Raw genomic sequence first — 24,205 nt, 5'->3', positions numbered from 1 at the left:
CATTCATCTTTCTTATACCCAGTACTATCTGCCACAAACTTATCCCTAAAATCACCACTTTTCTATCCCAATGTAAAAATTTGTATCTGGTAAACCTGTTCCCCAGTATCCGGGCCATTAAAATCCTACTTGTATTATAGGAAACCTGCTTAAATCCACCTCTTAAAATCAATTCTTCTATGACCTACCAGTCACAGTTAATTCTTCATCCTTCTGTGCTGTGTTGGCATATAGTATGTAATTGTTTCTGCCTTTTCAAAAAATGGTTTGCCTTAAACTTAGTTCTTTGTGTCTTGTCTCTTTCATTGTATTTTGAGCTCCTTAGGTCAAATTCTATATCTTAATCATCTTTGTGTCCTAACCAGTGCTTCAGCGTAAGTGCTCCATAGATATCTGTAGATAGTTTTTAAAATCTATTGTTACCTTCTGTCATCACTAGATGGCAAGTTTGCACTGTGGGGGTGTGAGAACAATTGAATTTTCTCATCCTTGGGTCTTGAGGAATTAGTTGTTAAAAAAGGATAACTGGAAGTTCAATACAGCAAAAAATTAAATATATGTCATATTAGACACTGCTAATAATATGTCTACATGAGGTTTAGTGCTCAAACTGGAGACTAGCACAAACATGGCAGAAGTAGAAAGCAATCCACAGACTTATCAGGATAATGAAAAACAGGTTCTACTACACTTTCACCTCAACCACAGGGAATGTCATTTGCAGGACATTTACAGTTATTACATATGCATAAAAACTCAAAACAAAGCATTACATGCAGTTTAGGAAATCTTTTCCAAATGTTGTCATAAAGATATAAGCAATGAACTAAATTTAATTGCATTACTTGCCAAATTATCAAATTTCTAAGACCAGTGTAATTTTTATTTCTTAAGCTAACATAATTAACATAATTTTTATTTCTTAAGCTAACTACATTACCTCAAAGACCTTTATTATGAAATAGTGGCAGAAAATATGTTAGTGTCAACAGCAGAAAAATTAAGTGATGTTCCTATGTCATATTTTTAATATTAAGACTATATTTAATTGTGTAAATTCTCTCAATAAAGTTTAAATCTTGTGAACTCAGGAACTATTCTTGTTTTGTTCATCTGTGCTCCTTGGGTCTAAGACATAACCTGGTATATGATGAGAAATTAATAAATATTTCTAAATATCAATTAACTTCTTAAAAAAGAGATTTTTCTGACAATTAATGCAATTACTTTCTTGTTCTCATTACTTTACAGAACACATTAAACTATTAAAGAACTTTAAATAACTAGCAACAAAAACTTGAGGCAAAATTGCCATTCTACCTATATTTTCCTCAACTTATGAATGTGATAAATTTACCAATAAAGTTGAATTTATTATTATGCCTTATGTTATAGAATTTGGAAAATTCATGAAATCTTCACTGTAAAAAATTGCTTTCAGATATTGCTTCTGTTGAAGTTTTAGATTACTAAAGTTTAAACATTGTATTAGATATGTTCTTTACCCCTTTTGAGATTGATGAAATATATAATAAACAATACCGCGAATCTACCAAAATTAGATACATATGTTAAGAAATATGTCTAACTTGAATCTAAGCTCTTCAGGAAATATGTATTTGTTGAAAATTAACTCAATGTAGCCCTAAAGAAGAAGAGAATCTCACAAGCATTACCCAATGTAATCCTCAAAAAACGTATTATTTCCATGTTATATGTGAGAAAACTGAGGCCTATGTCACATAATTTTTCAGTTTCAGTAAGCAGACAGTCAGTAACCTGGTATGACAGACTCTTAAATTCCACCAATGTGCATCTGTAATTATCCAAGTGAAGTTAGAGTGATAAGAATAAATCACACATAGTAATATTCAGTTTTTATAGTTTTAATATTCAATATGTCTATGATTCATTGAGGGTTTAAATAACTCAGAAGCACTATATTACTTTTTATATAAGGTGATTTTTCCAAATGCATTGGTTCCTTGACATAATTCTTAATGACAAACAGAATTACACATGATATACTAAATAAACTTATTTAAAAACATTTCTAATAATTCTACAGAGCAGAGTTTTATTATTTGTGTAGCTTTATTTTGTTTTATTTTTGATAAAATTGTATTACTAACAAATAATTCCATCATAAAGGTAGGGGCTAGATCTGTTCACTTATTCACCAATGATATGTTTACTAGAACAATATTCTTTAAGATACCTAAATTTTATTTCACTTTTAAGTAGAAATAATAGAAATAAAATAAATGATAACAACAACAACAAAGTAGAAAACAGAGGTAAGCAAAACAATAGCCACACGAGAAGGAATGTTAGGGAAATCTTCACCTAAGAGCGAGAGAGCGAGAGCAAGAGAGAGAGAGAGAGAGAGCTGCGAGCTGTGAATATCCAGGTACAAACATTTCAGGTGGATGAAGCATATCTGCATAAATCTGAGCTTCTTGGACCTGCAAAGGCCCTGAGGCTCTTGGGCTGCCTTAGAGAAGGATCATTTACCGAGTTAGAAAACTAAAGAGGAGTAGGTTCAGGAGTGGATCTCAAGAGCTCAATTTTGAATATGTTAAATTTAGATGCCAAACAAGACATGAAAGTGGAGAGAGAGGTCAGCTAGATAGGTGGGTATATGACTCTGAAGTTCATGCCCACAATTTTTTTCCTTAATATTGGTTCTATTACTTGCCTAATCACTGTCTAGATACATCATGTCTATTTGACTTTGATCAAGGAGAGTGAGATCATTAATGGATAGGTAGGGAATTGTACATATAGAAAGCTTTCTCTAACATCCTCATGTCTAAGTGAATACCATTTCCTTATGCCCCTACTGTGCCCTGTAGAAACCTCTGTTTTGGTTTATGTCACTCAGTTTTGTAATTATTTAGTGTCTATCTGTCCTGCTGTTGTAAGAATTTTGAATCCAGAAATACTTTTATTTCTGTTTTCTTTTGAATCTTCTACATTTGGAACAGAATCTAGCAGGTAATGCAGAGCAGTCTGTTGAGCTGAACTGGAAAATTTCTCAGCCAATCACATTGATTAACATAGATGTATATAAAGTTAAATAACACAGAGATATGGAATCTTAAAAAAACTTTTAAGGAGTGTCAATCTGTTGTACAAATGCATGGATCTACAAAAAAGATGGAAAAATATTTCCTTAGATAAAGCTGATGCCTTGATAAACATTTTAAAATTATAAAAGATTCCTTAATCCCTCCCATATTTTGAGCTAACCTCTTGAAAAATAATTATATTTTAATATAAATAATATTAATATATGTGATTATTTAGCAATCCAGATACATCAAGGTGTATACTAGTCTGGATTGGGGGAAAGAAACATGGTGGTAATTTGAGATGCTTATTTTTATTTTTTATATTCCAGGATGTCCTCTTATCCCAATTTCCAGTGTAGATATATTTGTACCAAATCATTTTATTTTTAAAAATCTACTGGCATACATATTTGTACTTGCCCTAATATATAGTATTAATATACTGTTTGATATTGCTATTTTTTCTCTACTGCATATATTTGTACCAAAAATGAAGCTCAAAAGATAAATATAGTTAAATGCAGCAATTTACACTAATAAAATTCGTTTTGAGGGTTCCAGCAACTCAATTACTGGAAAATAAATGAGGAAATGCATATATTGATTTTTCACAGAAGTCTATATAAAAGGCTAGTATCATAAAAGGATTTACATTACCAAAATAAAAATGACCCATGAAGAGATTGTGACAAGGCTATTAAAAATAAAAATATGTATTTCCTAAAAGTTTTCTAAAATTATATTTCTATATTTTGAAGGTCCTCTAATTTAAAACACACAAATATTACTTATTCAGGCAAAGTCTGTTTATATATACTATAACCCAATGGCTTTTAAGATATAACAATTTCTACTTATTATGAAAATATTTAGTGCTTAGCATTATCTCATATATTAGTCACTTAATCTTAAAAAAATTATGTGTGTCAGGTTTTATTATTCTTGTTATACAAATGAGAAAACAGAGACAGAGAAGAGTACCATTTCCACATTACCACTGTTAATTAGTGGCAATTTGATTCCAAACCCCCTTGGTGTGTTATCTATATAGCTCCATTAAATGCTGTTATTCAAACACAGCATTTCACATCTGAGATTTGTTTTAAAATTCTTACATTATATTTGACCACCCTTCATTTTATAATTCCTCTGGACTAAATCTTTGTGTACATTGTAATACCATCCACATCCTTCTTGATAGTTATCTTGAATAAACTGTGTATTCATGAAATTAGAAGACTTTTGACTGAAAAGAACAATATTGACAAAGTAAATATTATCATCATAAAGGCCAGGGGGTGATGTGCCTAGCTTGAGAAAAAGGTTAATAGGTATAAAAATAGTAGGAGATAAAATACTGAATTTGATATTTGTAGTCTTCTGACTATGCTTATTTTAGAGCATATGTACAATTAATTTTGTAGAAAAAGTCCTAAAGGGTGAATTTCTAGGTAAAATGTATGTATCCTTAAATTTTTAAGTGCACAAAAGAGGCTTTCTAAATCCATATTCTCACTAACAGAACATAAGAATCCAAGCATTTGTGTACCCTCCTTAAATTATACTTAATCTTTTATTTTTTGCTAATCTGATGGTGAAAAATCTTATTATTGTTTTAATTAGCATTTTCTGATTTACTCATGAATTTAACAATCTACTCAAAGATTAATTGACCATCTGTATTTCTTTTTCTGTAAATTTCTTATTTCTGTATCTTGTACATCCTTTATCAAGTTATAAGGTTTTTTTCCTACTGTATTTTAGACAATCTTTATATTATTAATGGCTTCTTTCTTTTTTGCAATGAATACTTCCAGTCTGTCACTTGCCTGTCATAATAGAAAATATTTCAGTTTTATATAGTTAAATTTGTCTTTCTTTCATGATCACATATCTAGGCTCTGCTTTTTTATTATTAAGACTTTTTTCTTGCTAAAATCATAAAAATATATGTTAACTTTTTCTTTCAAAAAATCCTAGATTTTTTCCTCTGGCTTCTACAATGAATTCTTGTGTAATTTATCTTCTAGCAAAATATAATATAGTCATTCTTTCTAACTTTCCTTTCTTTTCTTTTTTTTTTTTTTGATTTCTATGAATAGCCAATTCTCCCAATATCATTTGATGACTAGACTAATCATTTGATGATTAAACATTTAAATGTTTAAAAACATTTAAATCATGTTTTCCCACTGATTTAAAATGCTGCTTTATTAAAGACTTAATTTCCATTTATGTACATATGTGTCAGTGTCTTGACTCTGTTTAATGGACATATTTCTTTATTCTTGAACATGTTTTCAACACTGTGACTTTGTAAGACAGGCGGTCTTCACATTGCCTGGTACCAATATGGACAAATTTCACTTATTACATTGTTTTCAGTTAAATATCAGCCTAGGAGCAACAGAATTAAAATTTCAGAGACCATAGTATACCAACTATAAGAAACTAAAGAAAGTACAAGCTATGCTGTTAGCACTCCACTCCGCAAATGACAATGTAAATGATAGATGAATATCATTATCAGCAACCAATCATATTACTTCTTTCAAATTCCACCAGTGTTTGGTCACTGCACATCTATCATTTATTTCCTATATAAACTAGCAAAGTGTGTAGCTGTGTTGCCTCCTTATTTCTCAATAATGAACTCATATGACATTTTACAAAAATGTTTAATCAAAAGAGTGAATTGGCCAACAAAGAAAGTGCAGCAAAGAAATTAAAGTGATAATACTGGAAGTGAAACTAGATGTGTTTACTTTTATTTAAAATAAATATTTAAAATATAGATAGCAAGGCAAAGTCAGGATGAGACCTAGGCCTAAATTAAACTATGGTACAAATCTTATTGAAAATCTCTGATATATATTAATAACACAGTTTATAACCTCTGGGTATTCTTCATAAATGTTGTTTTGAAAACACTTCTTTAGTTTCTATGATGTTAATATAAACAGAGAATTGGTAAATCATAAATACTGTTAAAATACTAATTATAAATAGTGTAAAAAAACTAATGGAGGTGTAGGCCTATTATTATTATCACTATATTTTTCTATTATTAAATAGAAGGCAATATATTTACTTACAAGTGATAGCATTAGAATCAAGGGAATTTTAAAGTTCAGTTGTCTTTATTTCCCCAGGATCAATATTTCCACTATTTTTAATAGTTATTGTTTCTCTATAAAGAAGGAACTTAATCCCAAGCTTTACCATGTAGATGTTGCATTAAAACTAAAATTTACTTTTGTTCATAAAATTATATAATTTAATCTCAGCTATTATGAAAATGATCATCAGATATTCCATATTATAATTTGAAATAATAATGTCTCATTATTATGCTCTTGGTATTTATTTTTTTCTTCCTCTTTATGAATAATTCTTTTCACACAGCAAGATACAATATACCCTTTGAAAATATCCAAAATGCATTTATGATTAAAAATGTCAGAATATTGTCCATCTTTCTCATTCAAACTTTGAAAGGACTTTTATTATCAGGGAATATTAAAGATAAAAGGGGAATGCTGATATTAATTAAAATACCTGATTTCTACAAGACAGTTGTCAGAGTATAACATGGTCTGATAAAAAATAATTCATCTCTCTCTCTCTCTCTCTCTCTCTCTCTCGGTCTCTATCACACAAATACACACACACGTGGCATATATAATCTATTTTTAATACTCTTCCTTGAGTATTAAAAAGATGAGGACTTAAAATAACAATTTTTTTTCTTTTGATACAAATTCTCACTGGCTCTGTCACCCAGGCTAGAGTGCCCTGGCATCAGCCTAACTCACAGTAACCTCGAACTCCTGGGCTCTAGCCAGCCTCCTGCCTCAGCCTCCCTAGTAGCTAGGACTACAGGCACATACCACCCTGCCCAGCTAGAAGGGACAATTCTTAAACCAGGGGTTTAAATCCCTTTGGCAAAACATCAAGCTAGAGGCACTTTCTGAATTTGCTATCATTGATAACTTATTTGATAAAAATAGAAATGTATTTTGGTCCTCAAATAAATATTTTGAACCCTGATCTGTGTTTATGAGAGGCAAAAAAAAGTCTTTTTAAAACTTCTTATACAAGATTCACTTTTTTCTACTGTTTATCTCTCAGAGTTACTTTGATTCACACTTCAGTAAGGAAACATTAATTCCTTAAGTAAAGACTTTTCAAAATAAAGTTTTTGATAATCTCCTTTCAATGTACATATGAAGTAGCCTGAATCTAATATTTCTTCTACATGCTGAGGATTGGCCTAGGGATGTGGGAGACAAAAAATAATCCCTACTAGTGAGGAAACAGGGTTCTAACATTTTAAATGTAAGGATGATCACTTTGCTTAACTTTAAACAGAACTCAATATGACTGCTATTTTATTTTCACAACAAAAATATTCTTATTAAATCTTTGCCTTTTTCACATTTTGTGTTAATTAAACATGAGAATTTATTATTACTTTCTGACATTTCTGCTCATATTATGTGATTACTTCTTCAAAATAAAAGATGTGATGAAAATTCTTAAAAATAAAGTGAATGATTATTTTCTTAAAACGTAATTTTAAGGCAAAAGCAGAATGAGCCACAATTAATTTATATTATCTGATGAACATATTGATAAATCTTGAATTACTATTCTTTCTCTATTGAGGGAAAATACAGTTAACATTTGTGATAAATTTTATTTGCATAAGAATCTTCAACAAAGATTTAATTTCAACAAAGATTTAATAAACCCTATATAAAAAATCTGAGCAGGCATTCTATAAGACTAACACAATATAATGTAAATCATTTCAAATGAACTATGAACTAACACAACCAGTAATAAAATAACAATCAAAGTCATTTATAATTTAAAATATTACTCAGCTATAGCCCTTGTTGTACTTTCCAAAGACTAACTTCTAAAATACTACCTCAAAAAACTTACGTTGTAAATAAACTGTTTTTTAATAAGGCTAAATTTAAAACATGGCTGTTTGTAATTATTACACATACTTGTGAGTTATTATCTTAATTTATTCTACCGGTCACTGGAAAGTATTTAACATTCATTATGCAAAACTCAACCTCTTTTCTTACTCATTTTTCTGTGATCAAAACTTTACTTAAAAAAATAGAATTAAACTATGTGACCAATTATAGAAATAGTGCATGACACTGTAGGAGACACTTGATTATAAATATAACCGGTTTGTGATTTTGAAAATGATAAGAATACACTTGTAATTATACCCAAATTTAATGAGATCAAGTGGTCACAATTAGCAATTCACTTTGTTAGGTGTTGTTAGGCTTTTGGCAATAGTTTCGTTCATATGTTTTTTTAAAACTAAAATATTCTTTCAGTATTGTAGTATATGATATTTGTGATATATGCAAACATTCATAATTATGATTTTATACATCTAAAATATTCCAAATAATTAATTCAGTTGATAAGCTTTCATTCTTCACAAAAGAAATGCAATCACCTATAAAGTGATATTCATGAGGAGTTTTTCTTTTAATAACATGTCTTCATTATCATCCAACAAGCTTTGGAATCCCGCACATTTTTGTATGGCTCTCATCTTCCCCATTTCATATTTCTATTCTTTTCCTTTTAATTTTTTTCAGAGGCCCTTTAACCTTTCTGTCCTTCCACATTCCTAAGTGGACGTCCTCAGGCCCTGATGCTGAAAAACAAGACTTGTAACCCCAAATGGTGTGAGCGATGGATCACATGGCGCTAAAGTCAATGTATTCATTGGCCTCAAGAGTAGGTAAAATGTTCGTTTTATTTCTTAAAAATTCATATATTTAGACCATAAATAAAATCCTGATAATACTTTTAATATTTACTGGAAAACTAATGGGTAAGAGTACCTCTGCCAATGTGAACACATTTTTTTACCCAGTTTGAACCAAGACTGAAAGTCAAGTGTAACTCAGCAGTTCTAACATCATCACATAGTATTACTTTTACTTTTTTTTTTTTAATTTTTTCAAATTGATGGTAGAAGAGGCATAGAGGAAGAAAGTTCAGGATATGTTAAAACATTATTTTATATTAAATTTTGTCATCTACACATACTATTTCATTATTTTAATTGTTTTGGGTTTCATCCATTTTTTTTCAGAATGAAGAGAAAGAATAGTAGACATTTCATAGAAATAACTAGGGTTACATAGAAGATAAATATTATTAAATTAAATTATATTTGGCCTAAAGTTGCCTTTGTACTTTGATTCCCTACGTAGCAAACCACAACCTAATTTAATATGAATACAAACTGCAACCTAATTTAAGAATATATTCTTGTAACAAATAGCCGGGTCTCAGCCAAACACAGCAACAAAGTTTCACCTATCACAGGTTGCCAGATGATTAGACCAAGTCTATATTAGCAAATATCTCATCATACCATCCCCAAATAAGGCAAATACTGAAGTGTAACCAAGCAAGCTCTTTCTGTATCTCACTTATTTTTTTCTGTCTCTGCCTGCTTTTCTGGGTGGAGCACTCTGAACCTCTTCTGGTTCTGAGAGCTGCCAGATTCATAAAACACTTTTTGCTCAAATAAACTCTACTAAATATAATTTTTCTAAATGTTTTATTTTATCAATATCAGAAGTGTAGAAAAACTGGGAAAGAGAAAATAGTTGCTAAAATGGTGAAAGGAAAACAACATGAAAAATCTTTGTAATAAGCAAAAGTAAAAGTTTATAATGAAGCTAGGTATTTTAATAATAAAATATTTATTTTAAGAAACCCTTCTTAGGATATACTTTATATAAGAGAACATAATAAAATCTAAAGAGACTTATAATCCTTAGAGGACAGATAAAATGTTAAATACTTTCTATAATACATTATAAAAATATTTATATTATCTAATCAAAAGTATAAAATATGTTTAATACTATTAAAACTGTACTTTTGTTTTACTGAAATGAATGGCTGGGAAGATATTTCATTATGTATTATTTTGCATAAATTATTCTATGAAATTATTTCTCCTAAAAATTACCATATAGATATGTTAGAATTTATCATTGTATTTCTACTATACATAAAATGCAATGCCTCATCAAGATTTTAGTTAAGGATTAAATAATGGCTTTCTGTCATTGAATTAAATGATATAAGCAGTCTTTGTAGTTTCTGTTTGTTTGTTTGTTTTTGAGACGGAGTCTCGCTCTGTTACCCTATCTAGAGTGCTGTGGCATCAGCCTACCTCATGGCAACCTCAAACTCTTGGGCTCAAGAGAACCTCCTGCCTCAACCTCCTGAATAGCTAGGAATATAGGCATGTGCCACCACACTCCCCACACTCCGCTAATTGTTTTCTATTTTAGTAGAGATGGGGTTTGGCCCCTCCTCAGGCTAGTCTCGATCTCCTGACCTCAAGCTATCCTCCCACCTCAGCTTCCCAGTGAGCTAGGTTATAGGTATGAGCCACCAATCCCGGCTATAGTTTTTAACATTTACAATTTATTCTCTAAATAATAGTGTTAGTCTACAAATATTTCCATTTTCGAAATTATCAGATAAATAAAAGTATTATAGTATACCTTTAATAAATATTCACATTCAGCAGCTCAGCATGGAAACATAGTTGTCCTGCTAGTGGAATGAACAGCAGAAGTTCCAATCTGTTGTGAGTTGCTCCCAAAGACATATTATTCATAATTGCTTGTGCTAGATGTGGTGTGTCCTTTGTTATAAAACCATAACATTTTCTTGAATGCTTGTTTCTTTTAGAAAAACAAGTAAATCTAGTATATCACTTCAGAAATAAAATATATGGATTTTTGCATCTGGATTTCTTTTCATACTAATTTTCTAGAAACTTTCTTCTTGGTGACTTTTATATTCTGATTGCTTTATTCTAATTAACATCAGAACTGTAAATGTATCAGAAAAAAAGGGCTATTTCAAATTCCTTTGCTTTTAAAAATGATCAATCTTTCAGTAGTTAAGAGACCATTATGACATGTCATCTTAATCATCATAGTTACACAAAGCAAAAAAGACTTTCTGTTGTGGTTTTAGTTCTGTCCTGCTGTATTCCAAGACAATGAAAGACACATTTATAAACAGAGAAGTTTAAGTCCTAGAGTTGGAAAGCAAGCACAATGTTACTTTATATGTTAAGAAATTTGTATTTATATAGTATTGCACATATGATAAAATATCACTCTCTTTTATATGCTCACTGCACTTTATATATCTTTGAAGAAGAAAAATGAATCCTTTATTTTTTTAAAATAAGTTATCTCATTATAAATAAATATGAACATTTATTTCATTGAGAATATGAATATCAGAAAATACTAAAGTATTTTTTTCTTATTTCACCCTTGAAAATGTTCATTGCCAAGGAATGAGTGTTAATTTAGTAGTGTTTGTCTTTGGCACCCTACTTTCTATATTGTGCTGGCTGCTAATTCATTCTCTCTCTCTCTTGTGCTCTATCTCTATCTCTCTTTTCTCTCTTTAAAGTTTGACATTATTTTAAAATATATTCTGGAATTCATTTTCTTCTTTAACTGCTTAGCTTTTTGAGATGCACTTATCCTGTCCCATGATTTTAAGTACTGTTTTTATGTTTATCATCCCCAAATCTCTATTTCAAGCATTGCCCTCATTTGAAATAACTAGATATAGATATAAATAGATACACACACACACACACACACAGATACAACTGTCTGGGCATGATCACTTATTTACCTAACAAATAACTCAAATCCCAAAGTTACAACCTCTAAAAAGATACTCTTGGTCTCTGTCCCAAACTCATTCTACTTCCAGTATTCACCTTCTCAGCAACCAGTACTCCATCCACAATTTTTTTTTCCAAAAAAAACCATAGAGATAATCCTTGATTTCTTCCTTTCCTTCTCCTAATCCAAACACATAATCCTTTTTACTTTACAAAAGATTAACAAATTACATACACTTTTCGCATCACTACTTTCACCACCAAACAAGATTCAATATTTCACATTTGGACTATGACAGATTCTTCTAATATTCCTGTTTCCATTTTTTCTCAAGTAAAGTCAATTTTCTGAGGGACAGGAATGCAAAAGGACAACTGTCATCTTGCTTCTTCCTGAGCAGTACGATTTTCAACATTCCCTCAAAGAACATAAGCACCTGTTTCCCGCCAAAAAGGTCTCCACCCCCTCCAGCCCCATACCGCCCCTCCGAAAGCCCCTAAAAACCCGCAGCCTGTGAGAGCAGGGGCTTCTGCCCTCTCTGTCAGAAGCCCTTCTCAGGTTTCCTTATTAAAACCTGTCTTTGCCCGCCAAAGCCATCTCCTGACTCTATTCTTTTCCCATTTTACCTGACATTTTGGTGCCGAAACCCAGGACGAGCATCAAGAACGGGCCTCTTCGCAACCAGGAAGCAGCGGGCCGTGGCAGCTCGGGTCTGGGCTCACTTCCGGATTCTCGAGTGTTCCGCTAACAGCCTGTCAGAACCCCTTGCCTTTTTCGTGTCCGAACCCCCAGCTGCTACAGGAGAAGGCAGTCCGCCCAGCTCTCTGATTAGGTCTTTCAGGGTCACGTCCAAGTAGGGGGTTTCAACCAACCTGCCAGTCACCACAAGGTTTCTGGATTCTTCTCTCCCCTCTCTTTCGCTTTCGCTTTCCTGGCTTTGGCAGCGGGAGGCCATTTGCCGATTCCCTCTCAGACATCCAAAAGCTGAACAATTCTCCTCAGCACGGGTAAGAAGTGGCTTTCTACCTGGTCCCCCAGGATACCTGGGGGTGGGATTCAGCCGTCCTTATGTTCCTCAGGGAATTTTGTTCTTATGTTCCGTCCTTATGTTCCTCAAGCCTTGCTCGTGGCTTGAGGACGCGGGGAAGCCTGATTCTCAGCTGCCTCCTCTCACCTCCTTTCTGGAGGTTCATTTCCGGTTCTCGCCCCTTTGAAGGGGACGCCTTTTGGAGTCAGTGAGAGACCTTCCGCCAACTTCACCCTGGACTCGGGCGCCTCTGCCATTCTGCCATCTTCCCCTTTGGGGCGTTTTCTTCTTAACCTTTAGAAACTGGACCTACGGGGCGACCTTAAAGAGAAAGGCCTCATTTTCTTTTGTAATGTGGCATGGCCCCAATTGTTAGGTTTATTCCAGGTGGGAACCGGAAAATATGTATAGGATAGAATGTGGTTAATGCAAAACTTAGGCTTGTAAAACAATAGCCGGAGTCTGGGGGGTGGTCCCCAGACCTAATAGGGCTGGCAGACAGCTACAGACAGCATTCCTTCCCCCTCTCTCCACGATAGAGATGAAGTTTATTTCTCCTTAGTACTGTGTTTCCCGGAAAATAAAATCTACCCATAAAATAAGCTCTAGCAGGATTTCTAAGCATTTGCACAATATAAGCCCTACCCTGAAAATAAGACCTAGTGATGGGCGTGGCTCTCCAGCGTATCCGCACAACCCATGCATTTGGTCGTGGACTGGTAAAGAAGACGAGCAGCCCTTCTCATCTGCCCCATCATCCCAACTACTATCCCAGAGGTGTCCAGAAAGGTGCGGGCAGCACCGCCAACAAGGTCGGCTCCCCCAGTCAGGTCCCGGCCATCCTGTGCGTGCTGCAAGCTGAGGTTTTGAGGGGAAAATAACACATCCTCTGAAACTAAGCTCTAGGGTGTCTTCTTGAGGAAAAATAAATATAAGACCCTGTCTTATTTTCAGGGAAACACGGTAGATCTAACAGACAGCTGCAGCTACCATTCCTTCCTCCTCCTAGAAGGGACAGATAGAGGCTATCCCTTCTAGCTCTCCTGATAAAGACGAAGCCAGAGCAGAAGGATGGATGTGACTAGGGCAAAGCCATCATAGGAGTTGGCTGTCTGAGGAAGAATTTACCACCAACAGCTGTTCTGCCCACTGTCATCTGCCATACTTGAACTGTACATAGCAGGAAGCAATTCTTCACCTGTCCTAATCCTCATTCCCACTCTAGGCTGTGTCCATTCTGTGGCCAATGGGGCCACTGGAAGATGGACTGCCATCAATAGGGACACCCTCTCCACTGAAATGCATCTTCTGAGGTGCACTCCAGTGCAGCCTCCAGACCTCTGCCTAAGAGCTCTCCTCCCTCGTGGTGCTGACAGCAGAGGACTGAGGCTGCCAGGGCTCATCAGCCCCCACATCCGGCATGTCCACTAAACCTTGGGCAATCGGGACAGTATCCTGTAAGACTGTTTCATTTCTTCTGGATATAGAGGCAAGTTTATCTGTCCTAACTGAATTCCATGACCTGATGCACCATTCCTCCATCTCTGTAATTGGCATGAAGGGCATCAAGGAAACCCCACTTGAAACACCCCCTCTTTATTATACCTTTTTCAATACCAGTTTTATATATCCTTTTTTAGTTATTCCCCATTGCCCCACTCTCTTATTGGGATCTCCTCCATAAACTAGGCAGACAAATTCACTTCCTGCAACACACTCCAGCCTGACACTTGCTTCTTTGACAAGAGCTTCCCCCCTTCCAAAAAGTGAGGAGACTCTACTTTCAGAAATTGACCCATCAGTCTGGGACACTGACCATCCAGTCATAGCCTCTCATCATTACCTTGTGTGGGTTTTCCTGAGGGATCCCAGTCACTATGTATCTGTTTCCCAATAGCTTGCAGACTGAAAGGCATAAAACCTATCATTTTTTGACTCTTCTCTGCAGGTATCCTTACCCCTATTTACTCTCCTCATAACACCCCCACTCTTCCTATCAAAAAACCAAGTGGCTCCTACTGTCCAGTTCAGGACCTCCCTCAAGTGAATGCAGCAATGATCCCAGTATACCCAGTGCTGCCTAATCCCTACACCCTCCTTTTGCAAATACCCTCCTTTGCCACCCTTTCCTCTGTTCTCAATTTAAAGGATGTCTTCTTTTTCATCGCCATCCATGGAGATTCTCAACCTTTATTCCCATTTATTTGGACAGATCCTGACTCACATGAATCCCATCAATTGACCTGGACAGTTCTACCTCAAGGGTTCAGAGACAGCACCCATTATTTCGGTCAAGCTTTACAGGTTGACTTGGCCAGCTTTGCCCCAGCCCCTAGCTCTCTATTACAATATGTAAATGACCTCCTACTCTGCAGCCCTTCCTGGCAAGAATGCTGGAATAAAACTATTTCCCTTCTCAATTTCTTGGCCCAGTGTGGATACTGGGTCTCTCAGAACAAGGCCCAACTCTTGACTCCCAAAGTACATGACCTCAGGCTTTTAATATCACCCCAACTCCAGGAAATCCCAAAAGAGCAAAAGGAGGCAGTTCAAAACATACCTCTGCCTGCCATGAAAAGAGACCTCCTCTCCTTTCTTGGCCTCACAGGGTATTTTTGTATATGGATCCCCAATTTCACCTTAATTGCCAAACCCTTATACAATGCTAGAAAGGGAAACTTAGGTGAACCCCTTCCCCTTACCCCTGTTATGTGTACATCCAACAAGACCCTTGCTCTACAACAAGCCTCCATGTTGGAGCTTCCAAATCCCTCCAGGCTTTTCAATTTACATCTTCACAGCACCCCAAATCTGGACCTGGGCCTCCTGGCCTGGCCTGTAGGAGATTCTATACAACCAATTGCTTATTTTTCTAAACAATTAGACCCCATTTACCAGAGGTGGCCACCATGCTTGAGGATATTAGCCACTGCTTCTCTACTTATCCCAGAAGCAGAAAAGATGACTTTCTAAGAGCCTCTAGTAGTTTTTCCTCCTGCAACCTCCAGGATATGTCAAGTCACAGAGCTCTTTCTTCTGTCTCTCTTTGGAGAATTCAAGCTCTTCATGCCACCCTGATATAGCCCTCCATTTCCTTTCAGTGCTGCTCACCACCTAAGCTGGCCACTCTTATGCCTTCTAATCATCCATAGACCCTGAAGACTTTCACTGTTGTTCTGATATTATTGATGACTCCATTACTCCCTTTCACCACATTGGCACCAATCCCATACCAGGTGCCCCTGACTGGTTCACAGATGGCAGTGCTACTAAAGCAGTGCCCTTATCAGTGGGCTATGCCATTGTCCAGGCCTTCCAGGGCCCTGACACAGGGCAACAATTTCCACCAAGACAGATCATTGAAGCATCCCCTTTGCCCCCTGGGACAACTTCCCAACAAGCAGAACTAATTGCCTTAACCCGGGCTCTAACCTTGGCTGAAGGAAAAAGGTTAATATCTATATAGACTCTAAATATGTATGTAACATGCTATGTTCCAATGCCCTAATATGGACAAAACAAGGTTTCTTAACGGCAAAAGGCTCTCCTATCATTAATGGCAAATTAATTAATTCCCTCCACCAGACTGCCTTACTCCCCGATCAAGTCTCCCTCATCCATTGTAAGAGCCCCTAAAAGAACCTAAGCTATACTTCCATAGGCAACAAAGAGACTGACTGTTGGGCCAAACAGGCCACCTCACATCAGGCTATTCCTCATCATATTTTCCTTCTGATTGGTGAGGACAATCCACAATATACTCAACCCCAAATCAAAAAGCTTAAGGGGAGGGCACTTTTATTAAATACGTATTGGTATAAGAATCATAAGCTAGTCTTCCCTGATAAATTTGCCCTACCTTTCCTCAAATGCCTTCACTTTCTCTTCCATTCAGGCCCCGTTCCGCTTCAACACTTTCTCACCACTCATATTCACTTTTTACCTCAACACAAGGAATTACTTCAAACTCTTACCAAGGAATGTAATATTTGTCAAACCCCCTGTATTTAATCCAGCATCTGGTCTCCCACTTTCCTCACTCACCAAGTCAGGGGCTCACTACCTGGACAGGATTGGCAAGTTGATTTCACTCAGATGCCCGCTATGCAGAAAACATGTTATCCTCTGGTGTTCCTTGACACTCTTTCAAGATGGGTAGAGGCCTTGAAAAGCTCTTACACGATGTTATTCCCAGACTTCGTTTCCCCACTTCCCTACAGTCTGACAACAGAATCTGATTTCATCTTGCAGGTTATTCAGAATCTTGCTTCAGCCTTAAACATCACTTGGAACTTCCACATCCCTTAGTGCCCCTGATCTTCTGGAAAAGTAGAGCAGATGAATGGAATCCTAAAATACCTTCTCACCAAATATTCCATGCAAACTCACAGGGATTGGCAACGGCCTTCAGGATGATTTAATATCATAAAATGCCCTCAGTGTTTAGTCCAGGGGCAAACTCAAACGGGACTAACCATAGCTTTTCAGGCTCCCGTTTGTATATTTAGACAACCCTTTATACAATCCACTCCAGCGGGAACCCTCCCTGAAGGAAGCTGCAACAGCACCATCATCCTATCCCCACCCCAGTCACACAGAGATTGGCAGGCTCCATATAGCAAAACATATTGGCCATGTAATCAGATCTGACTTACCAACTTCCCTACCTTTTCTAGAAACATTTCAGACCACTTCTCCCACTATTGTATGGGACTGGGGTAATAGGTCCCTAACTTCCAAGTCAGACTTTTTCCAATTAACAGACCAGGGCCCTACCTTTGATGAGATTGTCAGTCTATTTCTGGACCCATACAGGCTATGCCTCACCTCTGAAATACCTCCTCTCCCTCCTGACACCTTTACTTCATTTATGGCATCCTCCTTAGGACACAGCCTACACCTCTGGTTATCACTCCCAAACAACGGAAGACCCTTTGCTCCACTAATCACTTTCAACCTCTTTCTTTGTATTAATTACACTGACAGTGCATTCTGGCTCTGTGGAACTTCGGCCATTTTGTGTCTCCCCACCAACTGGACAGGAGTACACTAGTTTTCTTATCTCCTTCCATTTTCTTTGCTATGCTTGACACTCCCATCCCTGTGCCACACCATGCCAGGATCAAGACTAAAGCTAATAGGGCTGTACAACTTGTCCCACTCTTGGCCACCCTGGAAGTCGCTAACAGGGCCGGAGCAGGAACGGCAAGATTAAGGATTTCCCTAACAGAATTCAGCCGCCTATCCAAAAAATTTCTGCCAGTCTTGAAGACATTTCTATACAACTTGTCAATCTCCAAGATTAGGTAGACTCGCTGGCTGTTGTTTTACAGAACTGTCGGGGCTTCAACCTCTTGAAGGCAGCACAGGGAGGCATTTGTGCCCTCCTCCAAAAACAATGTTGCTCTTACACTGACAAATCCGACCTGGTCAGGGATGGCGCAGCCAGACTCCAAAATCAAGCTGTAAGAATTTGTTAAAGCTTCTCGCGAGACTCCACATGGAATTTTTCTTTTCCTTCTGTTATCCAGTGTCTCCTGCCCTTTGTATCTCCCATAATCCTAATCTTTCTGGTCCTTTTATTCTCACCCTATTTAATAAATCTGATACAAAACTTCATCTTGGACAGGGTCACTGCAATAACAGGGATCACAACGCAGGAACATGCCCAGACAGTCCTTCACCTCCACACCCTACAAAATAAAAAGGAACTCCACCTCCATTCAGCAGGAAGAAGTTAGACCAAAGATGGAGGAGGCCCCTTTTCTATATTCAATAAAAGGTCAGGAATGAGGGATGGGGACACAAAAGGACAACTGCCATCTTGCTTCTTCATGAGCGCTACCATTTTTCAACATTCCCTCAAAGAACATAAGCACCTGTTTCCCACCAAAACAAAGAAAAACCGCCAAAAGGTCTCCAGCCCAATACGCCCCTCTGAAAGCCCTTAAAACCCAGCAGCCTGTAAGAACTGGGGCTTCTGCCCTCTGTCAGAGGCCCTTCTCAGGTTTCCTTATTAAAACCTGTCTTTGCCTGCCAAAGCCTTCTCTTGCCTCTATTCTTTTCTCCCTTTACCTGACATTTCCACGTAACAGCCAAAGTTATTCTTTGTCCTTGCCTAGTATGGTGTGTGTGTGTGTGTGTGTGTGTGTGTGTGTGTGTGTGTGTGTGTAAGCTGCTTGGACTAAAATATCTCCCCTTATCTTCTTTTCATTGTCCCTAGGTATTCAAGTTTTACAGACAAACTATGATTCTTCTTCCATACTTCTTGGAATTAATTTTTTAAAAGCTAATGTCTTATCCTCCTATCTAAATGTTCCTTTGGGTTAAACAATCATAGTTCCTATAATTTTTCTTAATGGGATAGGGATCTAAGATTTCGAACTCTTCCAAAATCCCTTCTCTGAACAAATAGTTTTCCTTCTAAAATGTAGCACCTAAAACTTCCTTTGCTTTAGAATAATTATTAAATATATTTACTAAAATAATCTGCTGCTTATGTTGTTTTCTTGGATGATTCCAAATATCTAATTTTGTCTAGACTATAGGTGACAAGTCTATAATTTATTCTGGAATAACATACTAAACATTGTTAGCCAAAAGAATAAATAAATTATAGGCAGTTTTTAAAAGTCTCTAAAATCAAAAAGATAAGACAAAAAGTGTAATTTAGTTATAATTCTACAAAAACATTGATTTTTGTCTATAAAATTTAAATCCCTAAAAATGAGTGTTAAGTGAGGCTGTATAATTATTTCTATTGTGATTGCATAAGTTCATGAAATATACTAGTTTGGGGAAAATAAGAACAAGAAATTATCAGATGGTCCCTATAATCAGTTATCTCTAAGGTCTTTTATATTTTATTGATGTCAAGATGCAAAAACTGTGCAGGATATGAGTTCCAAAAACAGTGTTTCTGATCCTCATTCCTCCCATGAGCTCCAAAACAGTTGTTTTAAGCAATCTTTATCTTGTAGGATGACAGTACAAAAAAAATGTGTTATGTGAAAAAAAAATGACAATTTGTTGTGAATAGAAGTGGTTGAAATGACATTTGGAATGGATTTTCCTACTGTTAAAAGGATATTTTTCTAAATCCTTAAAATGTTATGCTTAAGATCCCCCAAAATGGTAAATCAATAGCATGCAAAACTTTAATATAGTCAGCTACATAATTAGCCACAGCTTGCTTCCTGACATACAGAAGTGCTCAATGCATTTCAATAAGCAAATGAATAGATAAAGGAAGTAAGAAAAAGAGAGAAAGGAAGAAAGAAGGCATACAGGAAGAAGGAAAGAAAGGAAGGAAGGAAGGAAGGAAAGAAAGGAGTGAAGAAGTGATGGACGGAGAAAAATGTTTGTGTCCAGACTCTAGGCTCCCACTGTCATTTACAAATCAATGGCTCCTATCTGGCTAAGATTTCCTTCTGCCTTTGTTAATTTGTTGCTTTAGCATTTTCTTTCAATGTTTCATTTAAAGTTTTTAAGCTGCTTAGGAGAAGTGAATTGTTTTCTATATAGAGTATTTTACAAGTGTGCAGCTCTCTTTCTTTGTTTTTGTTTGCTTTTGAAAAATGTCTACCTTTGAATTCATCTACTGAGATTTGAGTAAACTAAAAATGTCTTTGTGTGAAGTTGTGCAATTTTAAGTTTTTCATATTATAAAATCTTTACTTCTGCTGATTTCATCCAAATCACTAATGTAACTTCAAAATCATGATATTTTGTTTACTTAATTAGTCCCTTCCATTTGAACTTAAAGAAACTATTGAACTTAAAGAAACTATTAAACTATTGAACGTAAAGAAAACTATTAAAACAGAAATGGAAAATTAAAATCACAATAATAAAGAGAATAAGCATGGAGATCATGAGATCTAACAATACTTAAAAAACTCTTAATTTTGAACTGACATTTTTGCCTTTAAAAACAAACAAAATAGGATAAATATTACTAATTATACAATTCTTACAATTTAATAGAGGAATTCTCAACATTTAACAAAGGAATGTATATTTCTCATATAAATTTTCAAACTATAAATGATGGGAGGTCTCTTAATCAACTAAAAGATATACTTGGTATTGTTTATATAATCTTAAAAGATTACTCATTCCCAGTTACTATAACTGCCAAATGTTTGTACATCAAGCTGATAAATAGAAATTTTATTGTTTTACCTCAAACATCAATTTCTTCAAGCTACTTGTCTCTAAAAAGTAATATTTAATAAGACAAATTAAAAATAAAAGTAACATTCAATACATATGGAAATAGGAAAAAAATAAGATATTGTATAATTGGAGAAGTCTCAACAGAGTTTCACCTGTATATCTTTCAGATGCTCTTAAACTGATGTCAAATTAACTACCTAGGACTCTACTAATTGATTTTTTAAAATGAAATAGATACTTAGAAACTATTATTTTCTCTTCAATTAGTATTTTTTAAGAGCACCCCACATCCCAGGTAATCTTTCTATATTAAATTTAGCCAATAAAAATCTTCTTGCTTTTTAGTCTTCTGTAGACCTATACCTATGTTCATATCCTGTGTGGGCTAGTTTCTCTGCCAAAGCCATACCTGTTCTTTAGCAAAGTAGCTGCTATTTTATTTGCAACTTTCTCTGCTACCATATCGATTTTTTGCTCAGAACTGAGAATGAAAATGTAGAGAATCTTCAAGAGGTAAAATATTTGACTGAGAACTGGCTTCATTTATGTTTTCTGAGGAACAGTTTTTTTAAATATCAATACCTTCATGCTAATGAAATATGTGTTTATTGAACAAATGGGTGGTTTATTTTATGTGTTAGTACTGACTTTCTAATGTTATTTGTAGGGTTTTGAAATTAATTATTTTAATCAAAATAGTGAGGTAGTTAAAAGAAATATAATTTCTTTGAACAAGTTTCAAAATCTCATTAAGCAAAAGTTTTAATTCTAATGCATAATTAATTCTGGATAAATATTCAATAGCTGTGGCAACCATGTTTTAAATGTCAAAAACATTTTATAATACATCTCAATATTGTTAGAAAGTAAAGAGTAAGATTACTTTGGCTTAAGAACTATAAGTTATTGAAAGTTAGTATCAATTTTAAAAATATACCTGGATTTATATATACAGTTATTAAAAATCACTCATTACAACTTAACATAACTGCCAAATGCTTGTATATCAACACTGCCAAATAGGAATTCTGAGTGTTTCACCTCTGCTTAACATTTCATCCATCTTCCTGATGGGCTTAGAAAGATTTATACCTTGAATAGAATGTACAATGAGAAAAGGAAAAAAGCTAAAGCTGTTAAAGAAAAAAAATGTGAATAATAAATGGAAACATCTAACACCTATCATGTTGAATTGTAGTATGTGTATATGTATTGATTAAAATATTTCTGTGAGATATATTGAGATAATAAAAGAAAGGATGCACTCATATAATACACAATATAAAAATAAAATACTCTGTATCAATAAGTTATATTTCAAAAGAAGTCAGTTCAAAACTTTTGCTAGCATAATGTAAAATATTTTAACTCTAATGGAGTATATAAGCAAGTACTTTTAATTAAGGAAATATTCAAATGCTGGTTTTTATTACACATAGAAAACAGTAGTACAAAAAGACCTCTCATTTTTATTTCGCTGACAAGAGAATCCCTATAACATGAAAGTCTTAAAGGAGAGGGAGAAAAAAAGAAAATTTGCTTTTATTCTGTTCACATAATCTCCATTTCTGGCATATTGATGTATAATTACAGAGTTTATAGAAGGAAAAAAAAAAAAAAGACCACAGACAAAATTAGCACTCTAGACCTGGGAGACCCTGCAGTACTTTGAATTTTTAAATGTCAGGTGAAAGTGTCTTAAGGTGAATCTATTTCTGGAAATGCTGGGTGGAAACTAAGCAGTATTGTAATGTATTTCCTTATAACCAAGAATACTTAGGCCTTTAGATTATTTTATAAATAGAGTAGCCAAACAAAATTAAATCAATTTAATAAAATACGATAGCATTATACAATATGTCTCTTTGGTCTTTACTGGCTAACTCTTTTACTCTGGCTTAAAATATTCTCTACATATTTTCTTACCTCAGTGATATGAAAAACACACTGTATGATGAGTTTTAATGAGAGAGAGACCAATCAAGAGAGATATTAAGGAAGTGGGCCAGTGTAAACTTGACAGGCTAGAAACAGTTCTAATGGATGTGAAGATTTTTTGTATTTCTAGAGACATGGTTTGCCTCTGCTTCAGAAGATCCTTTTATTAAAAACAGTCTAATTTTTATTGCTTAAACTTAAATGGCAGAAATCCCAAGTATATCCCAATCCCAAATCTACAAGTATTCAGTATGCACAAAGTTTAAACACACACAGTATACATAGCCTTGCTAAGGGTCATTCCCACATATCCTAATAAATAGAGTGAAATGTCAAGTCAATGTATGGCAACAGCAGGTTTTTACACAATGATTATATAGCATAATCATTCTTAGTTTTAACAAACCTCAGCATAAGTGTAAATCAGATATTTTCTTCATAAGTAAATATATTGCTTGTTCAATATGTGACAAAAAAATTGAATATTTTCCCATATCTTAATGACATTTTATTAAAGATAAAAATAAATTATGTTTTCCATATGGGAGTCTAATTTAGTCATAACAAAATGCTAAATGAATATTACATTTTATATGTTGCAAGATCTTGGTGTCTGCCAAAATCCATCAACAGTAGGATAAAATACAGATTTCTAACATCCATAACAATTCAAAGTCCTTTCATGCCTTCTGTACATCTGTGCATCTCGTGACAATTGTAACTATATAATATACAGCCATTTCATCATCCTACCTCTTAATTATTTGATAGATCATAAGCTTCAGCTTCAGAGAAAGCATATGATAAAACTAAGAATAGAAAAGAGGGAATACGTAAGACATATTTCAGACATAAAAGTGCGTTCTCTTGGCAAAAGAATGGATATGTATGCAGGTGAGAATTCACACATGAGCAGTGAGTGGGTGGGATGGCAGTGGAGAAAATAGGATCATAGAGGAGAAGATACAAAGACAAATGAAAGGTGAATTTGTGGTTTTGAATTTTAGTGATTTGATTAACAAAATTGGTTCTATTAATAGAACTGCCAAATGAAGAGATAAAAAATAATTAGGCTGAGGATATGTAGTTCAGAAGCAGTGGAGAAAACATCCATGTAGAGATGTTTCAAGCAAAGAAATACCGTGGCTGTGTTTTTGTTGATCTATGCTAGAAATACAACCTGGGATGCATGCTTCTGTCCCCAATGAGAAGTCAGGATGTGGAGAGTTTTTATAGTTGGACTTGTAGAAATACAC

General features: G+C 34.8%; 1 protein-coding gene across 2 annotated transcripts in view; it reads right to left on the bottom strand.

Annotated features, from left to right (window-relative positions):
* Positions 1-24,205, bottom strand: part of CNTN5 (contactin 5) — a 1,190,057-nt gene that overhangs the window by 1,071,249 nt on the left and 94,603 nt on the right. Inside the window, exon 1 of one of the 2 annotated variants that reach the window (XM_076002463.1) lies at positions 12,433-19,463. The exons of the other annotated variant lie outside the window; for it this stretch is intronic. The gene's annotated coding sequence lies outside the window, so the exon portion shown is untranslated. Of the gene's footprint in view, positions 1-12,432; positions 19,464-24,205 lie in introns of those variants that run through there. 2 annotated transcript variants of the gene reach the window in all.

Source organism: Microcebus murinus, chromosome 4 (genome assembly GCF_040939455.1).
Source record: "Microcebus murinus isolate Inina chromosome 4, M.murinus_Inina_mat1.0, whole genome shotgun sequence".
Classification (NCBI taxonomy): Eukaryota; Metazoa; Chordata; class Mammalia; order Primates; family Cheirogaleidae; genus Microcebus; species Microcebus murinus.
The sequence above is the reverse complement of the archived record's forward strand: the minus strand, read 5'-3'. Positions and strand labels throughout refer to the sequence as shown.